Raw genomic sequence first — 9,386 nt, 5'->3', positions numbered from 1 at the left:
GTGGAGGCTTGTACAATTACAACATTTAAAAGGCATTTGGATAGGTACATGAATAGGAAGGGTTTAGCGGGATATGGACCAAATGCTGGCAAATGGGACTAGGTTTATTTTGGATATCTGGTCGGCATGAACAAGTTGGAGCAAATGGTCTGTTTCCACACTGTGCAATTCTGTGACTTGATTAGGTGAGGGTACAATGATGAGGAGTCACACATTCTTTGGTAAGAATTGCAGGGTAGAAACATAAGAAAGAACTTACGTATATATAATTAGTCATAATGATCTGCACTTGACAGGGTAGGTGATCAATAATTTCAAAAGGAGGTCAGTTAAGTACTTGAAAGAAATATACTGACAGGATACAGGGATAGAAGTGGCAAAGGGACTAATTGGATTTATCATGGACAGTGGTCTAGGAAGCAAAGAGATTCCATTGACCGACAAGTTATAAATTACTTTAACATTGCTTTAATGTTTAGAAAAAGCTAGTATCAAAATGATTACCTCAGCCACACTGAACAGATTATGAACTCAGAATATGCATGCAGGAATTGTACTGGACTTACAAGTAGATAGTATCGTCATTGAGGTAGAAGATATGCTTAAGGTCAATCTGATGATTTTGGTCAGCAGAAATGCAACCAGCTTTCAGAAGAAACGACAAATAATCCATCACTGAAGGCACAATGGCAAGTTATTATAGAAAAAAGGTCTACGTAGTAAAAGTGGTCTCAGGCTCTTTTGGCTTTTCAAAGATGTGCTGGATAGTTCAAGTTGTATAATTTTAAATGAAAACAAGGACTTGTACCTGTAGTGATTGGGACCAGGTTGATCTCATTGACTACGAGGTGCTTGATTGGGATTGTTAGCCTAGACCAATCAGGAATCTCATAATCAATGAGGTAAACATGATGCCAATTACTACAGTGCTCCAAACTCCTCAACAGGACATCTTGTCACAGCTATCTCAAGGACATATAGACATAGTCAACGAAATGCATGGCGCAACATGCTACATATCGGATAGGGATCAAGAAGAACATTAAGAAGGCAATGAACATGTACAAGGCATGCAAGAGTCACCAACCACAACAATACAAAGAAGTTCTACACCTTCATCTGGTTAGTCAGTCACTTCGTTCAAAATCACAACAGATTTATTCATAATGCATGGCATCAATTTTCTCTTCATTGCTGATAACTTCTCCAAATTTTTAATTGTCAGACAGTTAAGGGGCATTTCAACAGTGTGTGGCCAGTGCAATGAATACAGTATTTAGACTGTTTGGCACACATGAAGAAATCATGTCTGAAATAGAGCACAATACATAAACACACTTTCCAAGGACTTGTCAGGCATAAATCATATGGCAACCTCTCTACACTACCTCACATCAAAAGGTCTTGCCAAATGAATGATTTATGCCATTAAAGCACTATTCATGAAGTGCAGAATGACAAGACAGAGTTTCTGTATCACTTTCCTAAAGCTAAGTGTTAAACCTCTGGATGTAGGTTTACCATCATGAGCAGTGATCACTTTTGGAGACCAGTTAGGATAACCCTCCAAGCTATCAACATCCAAGTTCTCAGAAATCTAGGACAAACGTCTTGAAAAACAGGAGAGAATGGAGATGGTACTTGACTAATGTATACGTGCAAAACGGCTAAATCTGCCCATGGGATCAAAGGTCAGTCATACATCCTGCCCAAGGAATATGGTTACCCACAGAGATATCCGAAGTGAGTGTACATTGCATGGAGTCTCAACACTAACTGAAACAACATTGAGGAGAACAGAAACCAGCCATCTTCTGATAGTAAGGTGTGGAAGACCAGTACAATAACCAACATTTTAAAGACACACAAGAAGCCAATACACATTCCAGTTTAAACAACCAACCATTGAAGTCTATGTCTCCAGGAGGCCAAAGACCCAGAAAGATTATCAAACCACCTAAACATGTTGCAGACTCTTAGGCTCATACATTTTGCAATGCTTGTTGCAGGGTGAATTTTTTTTCATTTTGCATTTTTACATTTATTCACTCCTCGTGCATATATTATCTAGAGTGGCGGAACTTTAAGAGCTGAGTATGCTAATCCAGGCTGACGACACACGACCAACAGCTATGAGGAGTCCAAGCAGCAGCCTGTCAGTGCAAGGATGTGTACATAAGCTGCTTTGTAGCTGAATGTTATCAATGTGTCTGCTAAGTTAGCCTGTTTGAGTTTTTCAAGTAAATTGAACCAATGCCACTTACTAATCCGGTATGAGAGTGGTAATTCCATGTTAAGGAAAATAACAAGAATACAACATACAGTAATTGCTAAATGCTGGAATTCTAGAAACAATTCAGGTCCAAACAGGCTTAAGTTGTCCAGGCACAGAGACAATTAAAGTGGCATGAACATATTTTTTTTAAAAATCACTAAGGGTTAACAGAATGCAGAATGTGTAGAGGTCTGGAATAGAACTGGGTAGAGGCCATGTGTGATGAATAGAAAGTGTTAGTTTGATTTCATCTGCAATAGAGCGGGCAGTTTTAAGCACCTCTCCTTATGTGGGATATATTGACCTGAGAGGGACTGCAATGTAGATCTGCGATAATAACTGGATTCCAAGGTTTAGGCTTTAACAGAGATTAAACAAACTAGAATGATATTCTTCAGCATTTAGAAAGCTAAAGGGGGATTTGATTAAAGCTTTCAATATATTGAAAAAGAGAAGACTGGGAGAAATGTTTGTTGAGTTCTTTATAGCTAAGGAATATAGTCAAAATTATTAGAGCTGGATCTCTTTAAACAATTAAGTTAGGAAATGCATCTTCATGCACAGAATGGTGGAATTTACTGTCATAAAATAGCAGTTGACGCTGATTTGCTACTAATTGATTTTTGGCTCAGTTGGTAGAACTCTGGCCTCAATCACAAGATTATGGGTTCATTCCCAATTTGGGACTTGAGCACAACAAACTATATTGGCACTCCATTGAAGAACTGAGGGATTGCTGCACTGTCTGATGTTCTGTCTTACGATGACAGGGTAAACAAAGGGCCTGTCTGCTTTTGCAATTTGCATATAAAGAATCCTTTGCACTATTTTGAATATTAGGCAACTGGTACTGCAGGTGTCACGGCCAACAATTAATCCACCCATCAATACTATAAAGTCCATAGGTTATAAATCCTATTGCCACCTTGCTGTTTGTAGAGGCTTGCTGGGAACAGATTAACTGTCATACTTCCTACATTGCAACAGTGACCACACCTCACAAGAATTTTGATCATTATAAAGAGCATTTTGACGTTTGGTGGTTATGAATGGTGCTATATTAATGCAAACATTTCTTTTAAAACTAAGGTTTTTTTTCGTTAGCTGAAGGTATTAGCTGCATATTAAGTTATGTAGCAGATCTACCAGGATCTCACTGAATGGTGGAACAGGCTTGACGGGATATATGGCTTACACCTGTTTCTATGCCCCTTTGCCCCATCTAGAAATATACACACTTTTCTCAGGGTGTCAAAATTATGATCTAGAGAGATTAAATCTAGGAGTTCCAGGTCAATGCAGTTGTGTGCCACAGCAATAGCGCAGTTAAATACTGAGCCGCTTCTGTTATTAGCGTACACTCTGGTGTATGTGCCGAATATTTCTTGCTTACTGTTGTTAAATATTGGTCTAGAATCTGACAGGTTTGACAGTGCGCTGCAAACAATTGACATTTGGGCCATGTATGTTGCAAGTGGGCAATGTGGTTGCAAAATTAGACTCTAAATTTAAATAACTGTTGCTAGTTTGACTGTTTTGATTTATATTGAACAGTTTAAAATGTAACTAATTATGTTTGGTCTCCTGTTGGGTCAATACAACCAGTTTCAGCTTTGTGTAATTTTACACAAATCAGGTAAATTTGCTCAAAATTGCAAGACTTTTGCCAGTAATGAAAACCCTGTTAATAAAGGGAGATTTCTGGAATGCCATTCAAGATGCAGAAATTGTGCAGCACATTAATCACAGATCAATCGACTCTGGATGGTAGACTATGAATCCCAATTAGCATCATTAAACATGGTGTCAGGGACATTGAGTCTGCTCTGTTTCACCTGCTTTAATCACAAATGAGAATAACACGAAAAATAAATGTTTTTTTCTCTGCAGCTAAATATTTGATAAATGATACCGAGATGTGTATGAGTGTGGACACAGTCTGGAACACAGCAGTGATCAATACTATGTGGGGCCACAGCTGCACAGAAATGATTCAGTTCATGAGTTTTGACCTTATAAACGTAGATGCCAATCCAGCAAGTAAAAATAATGTGCGTGTTAAACTGGAATTATCCACTTTGTGATACATTACTGGTTCACGTGTAGCTTTTTCAGTGTGGGAGATTTTAGGTATAACTATTCCATTTGTACTATTTAACATGAGGCTGCAAGTACTCTTTCAAGTAGTTGTTTGTGATTTTTGGTTTCTTTGTTTTTCCCCATCCATATCAGTCAGCAGTCAAGTTGACACTCAGAGATGACCCTTTAACTTCCATGCTAACCTCTTGTTCCTTTATGTTTGCAACAAAAGGGCACTCCTTTTAGTTTCTACAGACAGATCTGAGCAATTCATTCCTAGTCCAGTTTAAATATGATTCCAATTCTGACTGGTCAACAGTAGCTATCGTTTCTTCATTTCTTCCCTCACATTTTTCTCAAGAATTCCTACCTATCTTAACTTTTTTGGATACAGTTCCTCTTAAGTTCCTTCCAGAGTGAATGCCACATGTGATGTGAAGTTGGTGGTGGTGTGTGTTTCAGGGTGCTATTCAGTGAGTTCTGCTGGAAGCAGAAACGTTCTGAATATCTAATGAGAATAAAATGATGACCATCACAGTTGAATAGCATGCTTACATAATTGGAAGAAGACCAATTGAAAAAGGTACTGGATGGCAACGGGCAGGTGTAGATTTGCAGCCCAGAATAAATCAGCTCTATCAAGAGGAGAGAAGAAGGAAGTGGAAAGTCAAAATGACTTTCAACTGCAGTTTCTATTCAGATTGTAATGATAACCAGCTACTTAAACTTGTCCTAGTGACTCAGGAAAGCACTGGATAGTTTTGTAACCTGTTCTAGGCTTTGCCTTGTCATGAAAATCATCAACTGGTTAGTATGCAAAACAACATTTTCCATTAGATGTCAGTATATGTGACAATAATAAATCAAAGCAAAACTTTCTTCAGTTTAAAAATAAGGAATAAATTACAGTAAAAGAGGACTTATTTGCTCCAATTTAACAAATCTCAGAATAGTTTTAAACTTTTCTTTTCAAAGACTTGAGCTTGTGACTTTAATTAAACATTAGAACCTGTTGTGTCTGACAGTAATCTTCTTTAGCTTATTTATTTACTTTCTGAGAAGGAACCTTGAAAAATATGCAGCACTTTTACAGATTACCTTCCAGCCATTCGCATCTGACAATACATTGAAATTCCTTCTTGCCAATTCAGGCACACATATTCAGAGAAGCAGTCAATTGGTGCCTTCAGCTATTACCAAGCACTCCTCTTGATGCAATGTTACAATTCAGGTTTGATGATCAGTATTGTGCTGAGATATGCAATGGCCTGACAAAGCAAATCAGTAGCGTGTTGATATGAGGTTACAGTAAAATACATTTACGTCCACTAGTCAGCGTCCATATATTAAGCAATATAATAGGGCTGGTTTGATTTCCAGTCTCAAAATGTTTGCATTGATTTTTCCCATTGATTTCCTTTTCAAAAACTGATCTCACTATTAAAAATAAATGGGATATCAGACCTAAATCTGGGCCAAACTGCAGACTGCTAATGGCTTCAACATCACTTTTTATAGTCAGGAGGTGGTTTTTGGAGCAGCTGCCTTTATCTCATTTAAAAATTTTCAAAACCCTGGTGCCTAATCCTGTGAGTTGGCTTGTGGTAAGCAGCAAATTCATCAGCAGTAAGTTACACAGAAAATAAACCATTCTGGGCCAATGAGTGGGTTCTGCACAGGAAAGAGACTCTCCTGTGTAACACAGCTCAGGCTATTATCATGATGAATTTGGTTTTAACGTAGACCAACTGTTCCTGTGTTAAAGTTGTAGTATTTCTTCTCGTGGGCTTGTTGCAAATCTGTGTTAAATCAGAAACAGTTCAAGTATTTCTAGGTTATAGAGAGAAATTAAACATTAAAAGGGGTGAGGAGAGTAAACTGGATGCTTTGCTGCTCTTAAAGGCAGTTTGGCAATTGAAGTTAGCTAACAACAGTTTAGGCTGCCCATTAATCTGCTACTCATCGCACCAGTTGCAGCTTTAACAGCAACTACATTGCTGCCACTTAACATTTTCCTTAGCCCTTTTTTTCCACTTCGGTAGACATAGAGTGCTTCATTTTTATCTCCTATTTTCATGCAACTCTATAACTGAATGCGGGACATCTCTTTTGAGCAATAATTGCCCCAAATGAGCCTTGACCACTACCTGTGTCAAAACGCAAACATTGAGATGAGCACGTTACTCTTGCGAGCGTTTTGTTGCATTGAAAATCACACCCACATTTAGTTTTGTTTGTGAACTAAAGCCTTTGGATGGATAGTGGATGCAAGTTTAGTCGTTGTAGCCAACACAGCAAAGCAAATGTGCACTTTGTAGAGCAGAAGTGAATGAGAACTCCCCAGACATGATGTTTCCATCTATTTAGACATTCTTATTCATCAGTAAACACTCATTCCCTTCTAATGATGTTGATAGAATTTGTACTGTTGTTACTGAAAAATCTTGCTATCCTGAAAAAATACATCATGGTAAACTTAAAGGTAGTTATGCCACAGATCCAGATGAGTAGCATTGGGCACGCAGATCATAAAACCGAACACAGCTACACGGAACAGATATTACCCTGTCTCCATTGCTCTATTTTTAAAAGTGTGTTTGTAACTGTCTCTGGGATCTGATGACCACATAAACCGTTTGAGTGTTGTTGTGATTATCACTTTACAACCAAGAAACTCAATAATTCTGCAGTTGGTTTGAAGGACATCTTTTAGTTTCTTTACAGAACAATGTTGAGCAAGAGGAATGAAGCTTACAGCAGCACATTTATAGTTCAAAGAATGACATCCATTCACAATAGTTCTGATAAAAGATCTTCGATATGAAACACTAACACTGAGCATAATGTAACACCACAAAGGAGATGATTACTGCAAGCAAAGGAGATTGAAGGGAGATTTGATGGTGATGTAGAAGTTTATGATGGCTTTAAATAAGATCGACAAGGGAAAGTGCTTCCCAATAGTTGAGAGTACAAGGACTAGAGAACATAGATTTATGTTATTGCAGAATAGTGATAAAAGGGACAAAAACAGATGTTTCTGAAAAATCTCAGCCAATCTGGCTGCGTCCGTGATGGGAAAATCAGAGTTAACCTTTTGGATCCAGTGACACTGCCTCAAAACAAACCCAAAATATTAACTCTGATTTCTCTTCACAGATGCTGACAGACCTGCTGAGCTTTTCCAGAAACTTCTGTTTTTGTTTCTGATATACAGCATCCACAGTTCTTTCGGTTTTTATTTAGTGATATAAGGGAAATGTGTGGAAGAACTTCTTCATTCAGCAAATGGTAATAAGCTGGAACTCATTGCTTATGAGGTTGGAGGGATAGGAGACAATCAATGATTTGAAAACGAAATTGGTTAGGCATTTGAGGAAAAGAAATTTGCAGGGTTACAAGATTAGAAAGGGATATTGGGAATGAGTGGATTACTTTGTAGGAAGCCAGCATAGAAACAGTCTCATTCTGCATTGTAATAACACTATTGTTCTATATCCTGCTCTCTGTGGAAGAGAAATACACAAGCTAACAACCCTAAGTGGGAAAAAAAGCTCTCTTTTTCTCTGCCTTAAATGTCTGGCCCTCCTGGTTCTTCTTTCTACATGATCCATCTCAGAATTCTAGAGGCAAGGAAAGAGAATCCAGGGACTTGGCAGAGATATTTCTATTCTCTTTAGTAACTGGTGAGGTCCCAGTAAACTTCAGAATAGTCAATGTTGCTCCTTTGTTCAAGAAGGACAGCAGGGATAATCCAGAGATAGTAAGAACTGCTGATGCTGGAGTCAGAGATAACTCAGTGTGGAGCTGGAGGAACACAGCAGGCCAGGCAGCATCAGAGGCCATGGAAAGTTGACATTTCAGTCATAATGAGGGAGGGGAAAGGGAGCTCTGAAATAAATAGAGAGTGGAGGGGTGGGGCTGAGGAAGGAAGGTGGGATGGTGATCGGTGGGTGCAGGTAGGGAGTGGTTGGGCTTGGTCAGTGAGGTGGGAGGAGCAGATCGGTGGAAGAGGAGACGGACAGGTTGTGTCAGGTCAAGGAGGCAGGGATGAGAGGGAGGATTGGTCATGGGATGAGGCCGGGGGTGGGGAGATTTTGAAAATGGGAAAGTTCACATTGAGACCATTGGATTGTAGGTTCCCAAGACAGAATATGAGATGCTGCTCCTCCAGTTTCCAGGTGGCATCATTGTGACACTGGAGGAGGCCCAGGATAGCCAAGTAGCTAGTTAACCTTATATCAGATTCTTAAGGACAGGATTTACATGCATTTGGAAAAGAATGGAGTGATAGTCAGCATGGCTTTGTGGGACTGATGTGTTGTCTCTTAAATATGAGTGATTTTTTTATCAAAGTGACAAAGTAATGAGGGAAGACCAGCTAATGTGGTCTATGTGGACTTTACTAAAGCGTTTGGCAAGTTCTTTCACAGTAGGCTAGTCCAGAATATTAATTCACAGTAAGTTGCTAAGTGGGATATAAAATTGGCTTGGTCATAGAAGGCAGAGGGTGATTGTGGAGGGGTAATCTTCTGACTGGAGATCAGTAGTGTTCTGCAAGGATCAGTGCTGGGACCTCTGTTGTTTGTAATATATGCAAATAATCTGGATGAAAATGTAGATATTATTAGTACGTTTGCAGGCAACACAATTGGTCGAGGTGTAGATAGCATGGAAGGTTATCAAAGGATACAGATCAATTCGAAAGTTGTGCAGAGATGATTGGATGGAGACTATTCTATACAAATGTGAGATGATGCAAATACAAGAGGAGAGTATACAGTAAATAGCAGGACCCTTAGGAGCATTGATATACGGAGGGATCCTGAGGTGCAAGTCCACAGCTCCTTCAAAAGTAGCAACACAGGTAGATAAGGCTGTAAAAAAGCCATACAGCATGCTTCCCTTCATTGGTAGGGGCATTGAATATTGGATTGAATAGGCTTTGAGCTGTGTGACTGCATGGTGGTGGCCGGCAAATGGTTTGGTAATTAATGAGTTAGTATTTCAAGAAATCACAATTTTTTTGAAA

This window comes from Stegostoma tigrinum, chromosome 26 (genome assembly GCF_030684315.1).
Source record: "Stegostoma tigrinum isolate sSteTig4 chromosome 26, sSteTig4.hap1, whole genome shotgun sequence".
In the NCBI taxonomy this organism is placed as follows: Eukaryota; Metazoa; Chordata; class Chondrichthyes; order Orectolobiformes; family Stegostomatidae; genus Stegostoma; species Stegostoma tigrinum.
This window is presented reverse-complemented; position numbering follows the sequence as displayed.